We start from the raw sequence: 17,529 nt of genomic DNA, 5'->3' as shown, positions 1-17,529 counted from the left end.
GCTAGGGTTGGAATTTCTCACAGATGATATGCTGAATTATGTTTTCCAACTTGGTTATACTCTCCCCATCTCTTTCAGGGACAGCAGTGGGTTGTAGATTTGGTTTCTTTACATAATTCCATGTTTCTGAAAGATTTTGTTCATTCCTTTTCATTATTTTTTTCTCTATTCTTGTCTGACTCTCTTATTTCAGAAAGCCAGTCTTCAAGCTCTTAGATTCTTTCCTCAGTCTGGGCTATTCTGCTATTAATACTTATGATTGCATTATGAAATTCTTATAGTGTGTTTTTTAGCTGTATCAAGTCAGTTATATTCTTTTGCATACTGGCTATTTTGTCTGTCAGCTGCTGTATCATTTTATTGTGATTCTTTACTTCGTTAGATTGGGTTTCAATGTACTCCTGCATCTCAATGATCTTTGTTCCCATCTTTATTCTGAATTCTATTTCTGTCACTTCAGCCGTCTTGGCCTGGTTCAGAACCCTTGCTTGAGTGGTAGTGTGGTCATTTGGAGGAAAGAGGCACTCTGGTTTTTTGAGTTGTCAGAGTTCTTGCACTGGTTCTTTCCTCATCTTTGTGGCCTGGTGTTCCTTCAATCTTTGAAGTTGCTGTCTTTTGGATGGGTTTTAATTTTTTTGGCCATGCTCCACTACAGACACTCCCCCACCAAACCCTCTGGGCTTTCATCGGCTGGTGTGCTTCCCCTACCACTACTCTAAGAAGCTCTTCCTGCCAACTCAATTGTCTGTAGTGGATGAGGGTTCTCCTCCTGCTGGGATTCTAGAGGCCCATAGTGAGAGTGAGTTGCTCCTCACCTGTTCAACTCAGCTATTCCCCTGGAGCCACTGGGGGCCAGGGATGAGTCAAGTGCACAGCAGCCCCATGTAGGGTTCCCAGCTCCCTTCCCTTCAGCCCAACTTCTGTTCAATGTTTTTAATTACCAGAAATAATATCCTTTACAACTATTTAGACTTATGAAAAATATTAAGTGTCTACTTAAGTATGTGCTGGGGGCACATAGTTTTTCACAGTTCTTATGGGAAAAGGGAGTAGCTATGTAAACAAACAGTTGAAATCCAAACTACACATTATATTTAAAAGGAAGGCGATAGATGGTGTGACATAATAAATATATGACAATATTGCCTGGCTGTAACTGACATTCAGCAGAATCATACTGAGGCTTTTTCTGGAGGGATAGAAAAAAAAAGTGTGAAGATCGTTTATAAAATATTGACTAAATAATCACTGCTTTTTAAATGATCAATATGTAAATATTAGTGTTATAATGAAAATCTGCAATTATTTTGGATTGTCAACAATAGAGGCCAGGAAGTCATGTTACCATAATAAGATACAGTTATAGGTTTATGAACCACTCTGTAGCTGTAATCCTGAAACAATTCATACTCAGGCACTAGCATAGATAACTGTGACAGCTTCATCATAGGGAGTTTGTAGGAACACAGCTAAAGTTTGGTAGAACCTTGCTCTAGGAACAGCCTAGAGCACCACATATACTGCATCCTAAGTTATGCAACATGGCAGCCCTGTTGTACTTCATGTCTGCAACAAATATTTGTTGAGTACCTACTATATGCCAGCTGGGTTTGGGCAAAATTCTGAAAGACACAATCCCAAATGCCATCATCCTGAATGTTGAAATCTTGAAAAATCAAATCCCAAAAATATAGTTCTGGAAAAAATATTTTTAAATCATTTAAAAGATATTTATTTACATTTTAAAAGGAGATTTATTTGAGAAGCATAAAAACATGACAGAACACTTCATAGGCCACTTTCCACAATGAAATAGGCAATAATAACATATATATTTTTACAAGAGTAGACACTCAGCTGTACCAAGACAGGTATAACACTTATGGGTAGACAAACCATATTTGTAAAAAAGTAGGTCAAAAAGCAAAATGTATTGATGCACAACACTATGGTTAGTAATTGTGTGCACTCATTTTTATAACTGTGATCACCTGAAATATGGTGACAGACAACCTAAGTTTTGACAAGATTGAGCAAAAACCGTGATGGGTCACCAACACCCACGTAGCCACCCAAAGAGCCAAGATCTCAAAAAATTTTATCTTTCACAAAAGCAGATGTACAAAAAGGACATCTTGTCATTTATTGAGGAAGCTTTTACATTTTTATGTGCATGCATAATACTTCCACATAAAGTCAACATTGTAATAATGCCCTTTCATGGTGTCAAATTTGCAAAAAATGCATAAAATGAACTAGAACTCTCTAAAAGTTTTCACCAATTTATACAATTCCATTGTTGAAAATGATGTGAAGATGAAATACATATCCTATCAAATTTTAAAAAACAATGCTGACAAGTTAAAATTGTGGAAAAAAATGAAAAAATCATAAAGAGTCAAAAAAATTTGACATGTGAAAAGGTATATTACAGGGTTAGGTTATGGGCAATTGCAAAGAGGTAGTCCATAAAAGCTGGCCAACTTTCATGATCATTCACTATATTTTTGAAGTCTTGAGTCATAAATGAATCGCTGCTGCTTTTCTTGAAGGACATGGCTCTCCTCAAAGAATATTTTCATCTTCGTTTTCTATGCGACACTACTCTTCAAATTCTATGATTTGATGTACACTGACATGAGCATTCCCTATTACATTTTCTCATTTCCTGTGCAATGCTTCTGTGTTGCTTTGGGTAGATGGAAATCTATTCTGCATGCACTCATATGTAAACCACACGTTTGGCAGAAACAATACTGGTGATCAAAGGCAACACTGTTGCATGTCTTCTTACCTTGCTTTGCACGTAATTATTTTCAAACCAGTCAAAAATTGTTGGCTTCTTCAGACAAATGAAGCTTTAATTTATTCAAAGCTCAGAATTTCATCGACTGGAAGTAATGCCAATGCAGGCAAATGACACATTTTTAAACTGAAGTTTTCGCTAATGCCTTACTGGGAAGGCAAGAAAACTGAGAAAACCCACTCATCTGAGTTTTCTGCCAAATGCAAATACAGACAATACCAAGGTAATAGTTCCACCCAACATGATGCAACTAACATGATGCAACTATCCTGCATATGACTAAAGATGCACTAATCCCTTCCCCAGAATTCTGCTTTTGGGATTTCAATATTTGGGATTTAAATTTTTCAGGATTGTGATTTTTTGGGATTTTAGATGTTAGGGATTTTGATTTTTTTAGATTTCAATATTATGGACTGTGTTTTTTGGGATTATGACCAGCCTGATGCTAAGCATTGTGTGAAAGGATATATACACACTATTAAATCAAAAGACATGACCAGCCCTTGGCTGGGTCCAGTGTCAGCCTCATGGGGAAAATCAGGTGAGCTTTGTGGAAGTCAGAGAGGGAGACAGGTAAGGAGAAGCTTCCACATATGCTTGTGTGCGGCATAGAATATGCATGCAGTATATGGAAGCCGTTACTAATTGATAAAGTGATGCTGCTGCTTACTAGTAATATTCGTATTTAACTCTAACCCTAGTTACTGCTGCCAGTATATCTGCCAACATACCCAGATCCTGTATATCTTATTTAAAGACACATTGGAAAGTGCACTGATCAGGAGGCTCCCTTTTTAAATGTGCCAGGTACTGTTTTAAGCACTTTATATACCTCGTCTCAGTTGTTCCTCACAATAACCTAGTATTAGCTTTGTTTTATAGATGAGGTAACTGGGGCATAGAGAAACTAAATAATTTGTTCAAGGACACACAGCTGGGAAATGATGGAGCCAGGATTCAATCCCAGGGACTCTGGGTCCATAATACTGACTCTTTTCTTAATTATAATAGAATTAATCTTTAACATTTATGGAGCACTTAATTGAGATCGGGCTGTATGTTAGCCACTTTACATAAATTATCTAATTTAATTTTCACAATCAAGTAACTCTGGTGTACTTCTCCAGTTTACAAGGAAATGGAGGCATAAAGCAGCCGAGTGCCTCTTCAAGCATTACAAACCTGGCAGATGGCAAAGCCAGGCCGTGGAGCTAGGATCCCAATCTGGATCCCTCCCCGACACCCAACCGCCCCAGCAAAGACCATTTTGCAGAGTTCTGCAGCAAGCTTGGGAACCAGGCCCCACCTGATGGTGTTATCACAAGCAGGGACCCTTCCTTAGGGTCTCCTGGGCCACCTTTCATTCTGTGGTTCACTTGCCATCAGAAGCTGCCACAGCATCTCAATTCACCATTTAGGTTACTTCAAACTGCTAAAAATCTCTAGTGTCATGGTCACCGAATGGATTAAAAAAGTGCCAAAGTTGCTTTAATGAGTGGGGTAGAGGTTGCAGAATCTGCACAGAATCTGAATGTTAACAACAGACAGTGCAAACTTTGGTGGGTTGATGTCTTCACAATGGTGCCTTTTAGGATAGGGTCACCATCAAAGTATACTGTAAAAATTAAGGCTGGTTCTGTCATCCACAAGGGTCTTAATTGGACTTTGAAATATTTGATACACAATGGTGGCTTTTGGCCTGCTTGTTTTACAAACGAACACTCACAAGTACATGGAAGTGCCTCCAAACAGCTGTCACTGGAATGGCCCCTGGCCAAGTGGTGCATAGCACAGTTCACAGTTGAGATTCTGGCCCGTGACACCAGCCAACTGCCACTCAAGAGTGAAGGGACATGCAACTGTGGACATGCCAATGTGCTGTAAGAGCTCCAAGCTCAGACAGCATCTCCCCGTCAGCAAAGGTTCTGTTTATTTAATGAACATTTACTAGAGACCTGTTTCTCAACAGATACTGTTGAGTATTAGTTATACAAAGATGAGTAAGATGTAGTTTTTATCTTGCAGAAACTCAGAACTCGATATGATAAATAAGTGTGTAAATAAATCACTGCACCATATTGTGGCCAGTGGATATATATAAGGCTTGGGAGTTGGCACCCAGGAAGCAGTACCTGTCTGGTGCCAGGAGTGGGAGTCAATGAATACTTCCCAAAGGTGGATAACCTAGGCCTAAGGGAGACCCAGAAATCCCTGGATGGAAATATCAGAGCATGCACACATGGATGGAGTCTTTAAATTGCATGGTGGGTCTGAGATCTTGTAGGGCTGTTATAGTATGTGCAGGAGTCAGAGGATGAAGTGAGAGAGACAGATGGGGACCACACATCATGGAGGGTCTCATATGCAATGCCAGTGGATTTGAATTTTAAGTTGAAGGCCACGAGGCACCCCTGCAGGACTCTAGGCAGGAAGAAACATGCCTATGTTTTGACTGGGAATAGGAATCGGAATGGTCCGGTGAGCATTCTGAAAGTGGCTCCTGCTGTAGAGCACAGCATGATCTGGAATGGGTGTGGGGTTATCAGGCAGGGTGAAGGGGCAGTAAGTCTGGAGGATGGTGAACCAGTTAGGAGGTGACAGCAAGACCCTCTTGTGAAATTGCTCAAAAGAGCCTTGGAGGTCAAAAAGTCAGACTTCGTTTTGACCTGAGTGTAGAGAGAGAAAAAAAGTGAAGTTTAAGGACAGATTTCTGGTTTGAAGAGTGTCTAGCCAACCACTCTTGGAGGTGTTGGGGGTGGCATAAAAGAGAAGAGAATATAGAAGGGAAGGGATGGAAACTCAAAACAGAATGCTGTGACAGGGATCATTAGTTGTCTCCCAAATTCAATCATAAGATTCTTTGATTTTTAGTTGAGCTATATAACAAATAAGTTTTTCAAGTATTTTTTGCATCTAAGTATGATCATGTGACTAAGTTCTGGCTAATGGGAGAAAACTAAAATGTCATGTGATAACTCTGGGAACCACAAAACACGCTGGTATATGCCTTTTACTCTCTTATCCTTTGTTTCTTCCTCCATCCTGTTGCCTGGAATGTAATTGCCTTCATCTTGGATCATGGGGACCAAAAGAGAATCTGGGAGCGCTTGGCCCCAGCTCACAGGAGCCTGGATCCCCGAGGACTTAGTGGAACAGAATGCTATACCTACCCTTGACTGCCTGCTTCCAGACTTTATTTACATGAAAAAGACAATGATTTATACGGTTTTAGCCACTGTTACAAATTTGATTTTCAGTCACATGTAGCTGAAACTAACTCTAATTGACGACATTACTTATGGGCTTGATACATATTCTAAGTTGAGGACTTCCCAGTATTATCAGCTTGAAAAACTGGTTTTATGGTTATTCAATGAAAAGTCTTAGAAAACCTATTTCCATGACTCAAATTTGTATTGCTACCACATTCTCAGAAAGAGTCTTCCTGAGAAAACTCCTGGTCAGAACTGAGGGGTGTGGTAAAGTGCATGTTTGGATCTAATCCTGACTTCCTGTATTATTTCAGAGAGTTACAGTGGGTATGTCTATTAATCATGTCTTTTCATTCTATATTTCAGATGTTTTGACATCTTGGGGCCTTGATAACCCTGGAGAGACTGCCCTTCCAGAGACAACTCATTCCTGGAGAGAGCAAACAACTCACCTCCAAGCACACCTTTCATATGCAAACCAACCAATCCAGAGACCCTACTCCCAACCACAACCTCTACTGGGCTATTGCACTGTGGGCCACTATTTACCTTCCCTAATCATCCCAGGGCCAAACACCAGACAGTTAGGGATAACCCTTAAGCCCCAAAGCCTGATGAAATTATTCAAACTAACCTCAGCCTGCTTACTCTGCCTTGCCCATTTCTTCCTGTGGAAACCACAGTGAAGGCTCTTACTCATGTTTCCCCTTCACTCTGTCTCCTGACCAGCCCTGGTGCTTCCCCGTGTGGCCCTGCACAGCATGCCATGCCTCTAGTTTCCAGGGACCTGTAAGTACAAAATAGACTTTTTTCATTATGACAGTCATTTCTACGTTTGCATACCTTAACATCTCTGACTAAAACAATCCCAGGTACTCTTAAAACAGTGTGTTCCTCAATGTTTCTGGCTGAAAGACCAGTGTACAACTCGTTAGCAAGACATGCTGAGAAAGTATTCTGGAAGAGAGAAAGATGCAAGAGGGAGACGACCCAACGATATTCATTCATATTCATGGCATTTGAATTACCAAAGTGATGACTCAGGATTGCTGAGATTCCTGTTTTAGATTTAATGCATAATTAGTTATTAATAAAGGAATGTTATTTAATCCTTAGAGTAAGTACCTAATCCTCTAGGTGCTTACTGTTTCTTTTCTCTGAATATTTGTTTTATTAATTCATGTTTAGGTAGCACTTATAAACTGCATGTGGTACTTTTACACAGGTAAATTATATGCTTAATAAGAAATAAAATATCTGCCCCAGGAGCTTGTAGTTAAGAAAACTATATTGTCGAGAGTTAATACAATATGCTAGCTGGTTATGACTAAGACTGCCTTTCATTGAGAAGAGGAGAAATCCTCTTCCTGAATGCCACAATAGCGTGCCTTTGAGTTCTGAATGAGTCATCCCCACGCACGGTGCTGGAGACCTGATCCATCGCCTTCCTTTTTGTTTCCCAGTGCTGCTGCTGAAGCAATCATGCACTGAGAACAGCAATTTGTTAGTTGAAGTTGAGAAATAAATGACTCCTGGGGCCCATTCAGCTCAAGTGTATATATAGTTCAAGCAAACCCAGGATATAAAAATCTGTATTTACACAGCAGATAGATTGAGAATAATTCACGTTTCAATGGATTCACCACTGCATGCCCTTTCAAAGTGAACTAACCTCATATATTTAAAATATGATTTGATTTTGAAAACATCCCCTTCATAGGCATTTTTAAGGGAGGGGGATCTATGGTAAAAATGAAATCAGAAGAGATAAAGTTCATAGACATGGAATGTGGCAGTTTATTTTTTAGTTCATTTGTGACTTTACCTCCACATTCTCTCAACTTCTAAGTCGAGACGTTCTTTAGAAAGTGTCATGCTGTACAGGGATGGAGGGTTGATTGCAAGAGATTAAAGGATTAATTGAATATATAAAGCTCTAGTATTCCTTAATGTAATTTAAATGCTAACAGCCTTTGCAAAGGTCTAAATAACTTTGCCTTTGATAGAGAAGTTTATGGCTTTCTGAGCACATTAAATGCATTACTGCATTTGCTCTTCATAACAATTGTATGGAGTAGGAGGCAAGGCAACGTTTTCATTTCCGTTTTGCTGATCAGAGTCAAAGCCACATGGATTAGAAGAGGTGGAGCTAGGGTTAGAACACAAGCCCCCTCTCCCAGGCCTTCACATGTGACATTACCTTGAGAGTGCCCATTCTAGCTGCAGCTGGTTTTAGAGTGTACCAGTGACCCCAGATTTATCATTTTGACTCCCTAAATTTCATGTATTATTCATATCTCTATAAGAAAGCCAGTCTTCCTTACAACTTGGTGTGTTTTAATCAGCTTTGGCATGAGGATTTAGCGATTCCTGGATTTCAGCTGTGACTGTAGATCTTGACATTGGAAAATATTTACACTTGAAGCCCTAAGGGACAGTAACATGAGTTGTGTTGCATTCCTGCCAAGTACACATTAACTTATTCAGAATAAGTAGGAGAAAATATTGAAGGATGCATTTATTTATTTGTGGTGATGAATGTTTATATAGAAAGGGAATTTTAAAAATACTTGGATAATAAATTAAAACTTTACAGAAATTGTATTAATAGTGCCCTCTTTAGTAGTGCATAACAAATACTGTTTTAGGAATTGAAAATACAATGCAAGCATTATAAAATAATTCTGCCGTAATAAAACACATCTTTAAAAGAAATACTTGAAAAAGACAGGTACAGTTTTTGTCCAACAAACACACAAGTCAGGATAGATACTTTGGGATAGTCAACTTTTGCCTAGAGGTGAGACCTCAGAGAGGAACCATCTTCATGTTCTCCACCCAGAGTGGAATTCTCCCCTGAGTAATGGACAGGCACCGAACCCAAATCAAGTTGATTCAAGTATAGGTAGTAGCAATTACCCTTGGGTAGCAAGAGCCTTCTGTGGTTTCTCTTTTTAGACAACAAGAGGTCCTGTGGGATGAACTGAAATGCTGTTGAATGCCTAATGCTAGAAAAAGCATCATGTCCTACTTGTCCGGTACAGAGAAAAAAAAAAATGTGGAAAATGGCGAATGCCTGATTCTTAGAGCAAGATAACTTTTCTGAACCTATCATAAGCTTTCAAGACCAGTGATTAAGTGTCATGTGAGACCTTCATACTGACTAAACTTTGTTCAGTTTTATGCATAGTTTTCTTAGAATTTGTGGCCAATATCCCTTTGACCTTTATTTTTTGACTTAGTGAATATTCTTCACTTTTGAGTGATTTCTTGACTTCTCAACAATATCCATGCTAAATGCAAAATGTCACAATAAAAATAATACCTAAAATGTAATTAATTAGCACAATATGGTGGCAATACGGTACAGTTGGTCATAGGAGTTCAAATCTTCACTTTGCTTCTTTCTAATCTTGTTTTCTTGGATAGATTACTTAGATATTTGTGTCACACTTTTCTCATCTTCAACAGGAATAAAGATGCCTTATTTGCTAGGTTGCTGTGAATAGTCCATGTGATAAAATACATATGGTATGTGCTAGGTCCTTGGCACATGGAAGATACTTAAAAATATGAGTTTGCAAAAGCTGGAAGTAAGCTTCAGCATGAGAAGATTCCTCCTTGATCTATCCATTTATTCTAACTTTCAACCGTAAATTCCTTACTGCTGACAAGTGGTCAAGGTTTTGTTTGTTGTTTATTCAACATGGGTCAGGCAAAGCATGCTACTCCTTGGGATATGGATGTTAAACAGGTTTTATCTCCTGTACCATCCTGATTCATTGGTTCTGCCTGCCTAAGCGCTGTGTTGAGGTTACAAGACTGTGTGTAGCCTTGCAGAGAAAGAGCACAATTATTTATTAGTCATGTCTGCTGTGGAGTTGGGAGATAAGTCATTACTCATGCCTGCTGTGGAATGGGGAGAAGGGAGTGGCGGTGGCATGCGTGCAGGCATTTGCCTTCCTTGACCTCATCCTTGCTTTCCCCAGAACCACAGAGACTTATAGATACCTAATTCTGCTACCACTGGAACGCATGCAAGGTGCCCGGAGGTAACTCTTTATTATTGGAAGGGCAGCTTATGTGAGACGAAGGCAGGGCAGAGAGCGGGAAACTTGTTCTCCCTGGCTTCATGCCTCCACTCATGCCTTCTTGTCTCCCATTTCCTAAGATGGACCTTCCCCTTTCACAATTACGTGCCTTTGCACATGCCCTTTCAGCTTCTGAGAATGCAGTTCCCTATGTTTTGCCACTTGGCAAATTCTATTTATCCTGCAAGATCTAGCTCAAGTGTAGATTCTCAACATAAGGAGGCCTGATAGATTCAAGCCCAGGACTTCCTAGTATTCTTGGTGCCTAGCTCACAGTAGGCCCTCAATAAATGTTGGTTGAACAAAGTACATAGATATAAAGAGGGAGATATTGATGAGTTGAAGGTGAAAATTTTCCTGAGAAAATAATCCAGATGTGAATACTATATTGCTTCTCTCTGGAGTTTGTAAAACATCTTGTTTGGGATCCTTTATATTTTAAAGGGGTGGCAGCCCTGATTACATGTTAAGATAAAAATCAAAGTTTTAATACTATATTTGAAATGGACTTCTTGAGTTATGATGATTGAGTCTCATGGGCATTAAGACAAGCAAGAATTGAACTTTTAAAAAATTGTGGTAAAATACGTGTGACACAAAATTTACTGTTTTCACCATTTTAAAGTGTATAATTTAGTGGCATTAAGTACATTCACATTGTTGTGCGATCATGACTACACCATCCATCTGCAGAACTCTTTTTATCTTGCAGAACTGAAACTCTGTACCTATTAAACAGTAACTCCCTGGTCTCTCACCCCGCTGCCTTGGACAACCACCATTCCACTTTCTGTCTCTGTGAATTTGACTACTCTAAGAACCTCATATATGTGGGATCATATAGCATCCTTTCTGGCTGCTTTATTTCCCTTAACATCATAGTGTCCTCAAGGTTCATACATGTTGTAGCATGAATCAGAATTTCCTTATTTTTAAGACTGAATAATATGCCATTATTTACATACAGCACAATTTGTTTATCCATTCATCTGCTGATGAACGTAGGTTGCTTCCACCCTTTGGCTATTGTGAATAATGCTGCTATGAACATGGGTATACACATATCTTTTCAAGTCCCAGCTTTTGATTCTTTTGGGTATATAACCAGATATGGAATTGCTGGGTTATATGGTAATTCTATTTTTAATTTTTTGAGGAACTACCATAATGTTCCATAGTGGCTGCATCATTTTACATTCCCACCAACAGTGCACAAGGGTTCCAATTTCTCCATATTTTTTGCCACTTGTTATTTTCTGATCTTTTGATAGTAGCCACTTAAATGTGTGTGAGGTGGTATTTTATTGTGGTTTTGATCTGCATATTTCCTAATGATTAGTGTCTTAGTCCATTTGGGCTACTATAACAGAATACTGTACACTGGGTAGCTTATAACCAAGAGAAATTTGTTTCTCACAGTTCTGGAGGCTGGGAAGTCCAAGATCAAGCAGCCACGTTTAGTATCGGATGAAGGCACACTTTCTCATGGATAGTGCCTTTCACTGTGTCCTCACATAATGGGAGGGATTTAAGAGCTACCTTGGGCCTATTTTATAAGGGACACTGATTTTATTCATGAGGGCTCTGCCTTTATGACCTAATCAGCTGCCCCAAAAGGCCCACCTCCTAATATAATTACCTTGGGGATTCAAATTTTAACATACGAGTTTTGGGAAGACACAAACATCACTAGCAATTAGTGATGTTGAACATCTTTTCATTGTTTATTGGCCATTTGTATGTCTTCTTTGGAGAAACATCTATTCAAGTCCTTCACTCATTTTTAAATCAAGTTGTTGGGCTTTTTGTTGTTGAGTTGTGAGTTGCAGGAATTCTTTATGTATTCAGAATATTAGCCCTTTATTAGATGTATGATTTGCAAATATTTTTTCCCATTCCTTGTGGTGTCTTTTCACTCTTTTGATTCTATCCTTTAATACACAGAAGTTTTTTAATTTGATGAAGTTCAATTTATCTATTATTTTCTTTTCTTTGCCTGTGTTTTTTGCATCATATTTAAGAAATCATTGACAAATCCAGTGTCATGATGCTTCTTCCCTGTGTTTATTCTAAGAGTTTTATAGTTTTAGTTCTTTCTTGCCTAATTTAGTTTTTTCTTGCCTAATTTCTCTGGTTAAGACTTCCAGTATAGAATAGAAGTGGCAATAGTGGGCATCCTTGTCTTCTTTCTGATCTTAAAGAAAGAGCTTTAGTCTTTTACCATTGAGTACAATTTTAGCTGTGCGATTTTCATATGTGGTTTTTATTATGTTGCAGTAGTTATTTTTTATTTGTAGTTGGTTGACTGTTTCTATCATTAAAAAGTATTGAAATGTGCCAAATGCTTTTACTGCATCAGTTGAGATAATGAGGTTTTTTTTTTACTTTATTCTGTTAATGCGATATATTATATTGATTGACTTTTATACATTGAGCCATCCTTGCATTGCAGTAATAAATCCCACATAGTCATGTTAGTATAAACCTTTTATGTGCTATTGAATTCTGTTTGCTGGTATTTTGTTGAAGATTTTTTTGTACTAGTGTTTATTAGGGGTAATGGTTTGCAGTTTTTGTTTTGTTTTGTTTTGTCTTTGGAGTGTCTTTGTTTAGCTTTGGTATCAAGGTAATACTGGCCTCACAGAATGAGTTTGGATGTTTTCTCTCCTGTTCAATTTTTTTGGAAGAGTTTAGAATGACCAGTGTTACTTCTTTTTAAAATATTTGGTAGAAATTCCCCAGTGAAGCCATCTGGGCCTGGACTTTTCTTTGTTGGGAGGTTTTTGATTACTCATTCAATTGCCTTAGTAGTTATGGGTTTATTGAGATTTTCTGTTTCTTCATGATTCAGTACAATAAGTTGTATACTTCTGGGAATTTATTCATTTAATATAAGTTATCCAATTTGTTGCTGCACAGTTGTTTGTAATACTCCCTTACAATCCTTTTTATTTCTGTAAAATCAGTTATAATATTCCCTCTTTCATTTCTGATTTTGGTTATGAATATTACTTCCTTTTTTTCTTAGTCAAACTAGCCAAAGCTTTGTCAGTTTTGTTGAATTTTTCAAAGCACCAACTCTTGGTTTTGTTGATTTTCTATACTGACTTTCTATTCTTTATTTTGTTTATCTCTGCTCTAATCTTTATTATTATCTTCCTTCTGCTAACTTTGAGGTTAGTCCTTTATCTAGTTCCTTAGGGTGTAAATTTGGGTTGTTGATTTGAGATCGTTCTTCTTTTTTAATATAAGTGCTTTAGACATTTCTAAATAGGGCCATCTACATGCATTTATCCTGGTAACTTTACAGGAAGAATCAGTGAGCAGTTGGCAACATTCCATCCCAGGTAAGGGACCCTCATTAGATACTTGCCCACTGCTCATATTTCAGTTTCAGAGTTCCATGCAATTCCCACATCTGAGATTTTGGAGAGGCTTTTCCTGTTTATATAACCACATCAAGTTTGCACTGACTGTATTTTGGACTCAAATAATTTTGTTTTATTGTGATGAGGTCTATATCCAAGGATGGACTCATTTTGTTTGAAACACAGTGCTTAAAGGAAATCAGTCTACTCTTACTTCTAAAATATTTAATATAAAGTACTGCCTTAACTTTGTTAAGAATAGATCCACTGCCACAGGATTCAAACAAAAGTGAAGATAGTAGTAACTGTTCAAGGAAATAGGAGACTTAGAGTTTCACCATTTCTCTCAATTTGTAGCCTGGTTGAAAAACGTGTTTGGCTGGTGTCTACTTATTTGATTGGACAAGAAAACTTATCACAAGGGCTAGATATACTCCTTTATGGCTACAATATGGATGGGAGGGATATGTAGATTAGCATATTTTCTGATGCATTTAACAGAAAGTCAGACTCAAAATGGCTTAAACTATAGAGAAATGAATCATGTCTTGTCACTGGGAGTTCAGAGGCAAGCAGACTCTGGAGTAGCAAAGCTTAGTTATGTGACCAAGGACCCAGGATCCAGTCTGGATCACTACATGGTCATAAGATGGCGGCAAGAAGCCATAGGCAATATGCTTCCTCATTCATAGCTTAAAAAAACAAGGGAAAGAGAACGAATGCTGTTTTCCTCACTCTACTCTAAAATATAGAATTAAAGTCCTACACTGTCAGTTATGGCTATATGTGGTTATCAAGCACTTGAAATGTGCCTATTTCAAATCGAAGTGTTCTATAAGTATAAACACCACACTAAATTTTGAAGACTTGGTATGAAAAAAGGAATGTAAAATATCTCGATAATTTTTATATTGATTCTGTATTTACATAATGTTTTGGGTATATGGTATTGAGTTACATAAATATGTTTCTAAAACTAATTTTACCTGTTTCTTTGTACTTTTTAAAATGTGGCTGCTAGAAAATTTTAAATTGCATATGTGGCTTGCATTATATTTCTACTGGGGCTGGGCATTGGACATAGTTTGGACAGTGACCAGACAGGTCCCATGTGCTGATTGGCCTCAGCCAATCATGGGGGTGAGTGAATGTTGGAGGGTCAATTACAACATCCATCACAAAGCAAGAGGAGTGGAGGAGAGCTGTGCATCACTGGACTCATTCAGGAATGATTGAGATAAAAAACGACTTCAGTACATTTAATCTACTCTGGGATTTGAAATAACGCAAATCCTCCCAAACCCACTCCTTTTTTCCTTCTCTCAGGCCTGTTTTCTAAAGCCCATTCCTTACTATAGGAGTGGACAAGATAGATTGAAGAGTGCCAGGAAGAGGAGGGAGGGGTGAGGGTGTGGCAGTGGAGGGCTAGCGGCACAAATAGCTAAGGTTCTATCACAAGGTGAAAAGACGTATAGAAATGCCAGGTCCGAGCTGCTTGGTATTAAACTGGTTATTTCCCGCTTCACGGGATGGAGCATCCCAATAGATACTACTTTTCTGCTTGCCGTATTTGGGCAGCTTGGTCAATTAAGAACATGGTGAATGGGAAAAGGTAACTGGTGGATTCTTTCCTGGAGCCCCTATCTTTGGGTGGAAAGAGGCTGAGAGGATTGGTGTAGTGTTAATTTCCTGTGCAGTCCCTAGGTTGTGATTCCTCACCAGGGTTGCTATTCTAATGTTCTACATGCTATTCCTATTCTCTTAGCCCTCTATGTACTAGCCATTTTTTACTGGCCACATTTTTTATTATGGAGTTTCCCCAAATATTCACTGGCTCCTCTCTTTACAAAACTGAATGTGTGTTAATCCTCATCGTGTGGTCTCTTCCCACTTTTTTCAAGGTGTCATCCAGACTACCTGCTTCAGAATCATCTGAGGAACTTGTTTCAAAGCAGATTCCCTGGCCCCTCATCAGAGCTGCTGAATCAGGATCTCTAGGGGTGGGAGGTAGGGATCTCCCTTTCTAACGAACTCCCAGGCCACTCCCATCCTCACTAAAGTCCCAAGGCTTCAGAGACTTGTATAGAGATAGTGGGTGCAGGAAGATATGGAAGGGGTGATTTCTCAATGTGGATCCTTGCAAGGGGTAAGTCCTAAGTGGGAGAAGTGGACATCTTTTGGTTTCTGCAAGGAAAGCAGGGATAGTATCTCAACGTCTGGTGGACTGAAGAGTGATGGTGGTGCCCACCATGCCCGATAGCATGGCAGAGAGAGTGTTCTTATCAGGGCCACAGCAGCTGAGGCCAAGATGTGGCACCTCTCTCCAGGGGCTCACAGTCTCCCACAGGGAGGCCACACCCAGGAGAATGCAGTTGGATTTGTTCTAGCAAATGTGGCACTCATAAGAGATTTCCAGAAATAACCATGGAGACAGGAGGATATGAGGTCCTTCAGTGGGCAGGTGAAACCTAGTAGGTCTCCTGGGCTCAGTATTAATGTTAACCTGCAGTTAAGCTGCTGAGGCTTGAGGGCAGTTAAATTCCAAAAAAAATTGCGAAACCCAAGAAAGCATCACTTCTGACTAAGCAACTTGAAGGCATCAGGCCTCTACCCCAGCACTTCTGTGGCTTTGATGGACACATTTGGAGCCGCATCTGTCTGGTAGACATGGGTAGAGACATTCTTGCTTGTTTTTCTAGTGCAGTCCAGACTTGTGTGTCTCCACTGTACATTCAAGAACCCACCCTTTTCCCTTTATGGAAGGGCCAGAGCTTCTTCAGACTAGCAGAGTAGTTGGTGTTGACCCAAAGTAGGGATGCCCTGATGTTTTCTACCACCCAGGTAGTGCTGAAGATGTGGAGTGGGCATCTGAGTCAACTCCCTGTCACAGGCCAAATAACTCTCCTCTTCTCCCCTGCAGCACTGTAGAATGGGGAGGGTGGGTATGTGTTTGAAGGAGACCCAGAAGGAGTGGGGTGCCGTAGGCCACATTATGAAACTTCCACCATTTCCAGAGAGCCCAAGATCTGAGACTGTTTCTTGGGGTGGAATTGAACAGTGAAAGACTGGACCAACAATTTCCTCTCCATGTACAGACAGCAACCTCTTCCACTTCAGCAGGATTCTGCTTCTTTCCTGCAGGTTTCCTCCCTCCAGTTCTCTCCACTGAAGAATCCTTTGAGATTGGCCGTAATACCATGCAGAAAACTGGAGTGTTAAAGCTTCAGACTCAAGCCTGTAATCCCAGCACTTTGGGAGGCCGAGACGGGCGGATCACGAGGTCAGGAGATCAAGACCACCCTGGCTAACACGGTGAAACCCCGTCTCTACTAAAAAAAATACAGAAAACTAGCCGGGCGAGGTGGCGGGCGCCTGTAGTCCCAGCTACTCGGGAGGCTGAGGCAGGAGAATGGCGTAAACCCGGGAGGCGGAGCTTGCAGTGAGCTGAGATCCGGCCACTGCACTCCAGCCTGGGCGACAGAGCGAAACTCCGTCTCAACAAAAAAAAAAAAAAAAAAAAAAAAAAGCTTCAGACTTCTAGAAAGGTGGAAGTTCCTGATGGCGGTGGAAGTCCACAGATGGTGAGGAGAAGGGTAAATGGAAGGTGTTTGTGGAGCAGAGAGCACCATGAGCTCTGGAGCTCTGAATGACCCAGAACAGATCTTCTCCTTTGAAGAAATGTCTCTCTCTGATCTAGATGGTCAGCTCTCTCTGGATACATACACTTATTTTGGCCTGTGACAACATGAATTGTTAGACATATCCCTGCATACTCTTTTTTGTTGTTACCTGTGAATAACACTTTTCTATTATACTAACATTCAATTGTCAGGGAACACCTTGGTATTCTCTAAATATAAATGCAGGAGCAGCTTCTGTTAGGGCATTTAAGGCAGTTTGGGGTTTCCATTATATGCAGGCTGTGTCCGATGGAAGGGATTTATTCTGCAGCTGAAATGTCTAAGAGTTATTATTTTTCCCATGGAGCATATTTATTTCTTTTTGACAGTGTTTAAGGTTATGGACTCTATTTCTAGCTGACAAAAGAA

The sequence above is a fragment of the Trachypithecus francoisi genome, unplaced genomic scaffold (assembly GCF_009764315.1).
Source record: "Trachypithecus francoisi isolate TF-2019V2 unplaced genomic scaffold, Tfra_2.0 Lachesis_group4, whole genome shotgun sequence".
Taxonomy (NCBI): Eukaryota; Metazoa; Chordata; class Mammalia; order Primates; family Cercopithecidae; genus Trachypithecus; species Trachypithecus francoisi.
Note: the sequence above shows the minus strand (reverse complement) of the source record.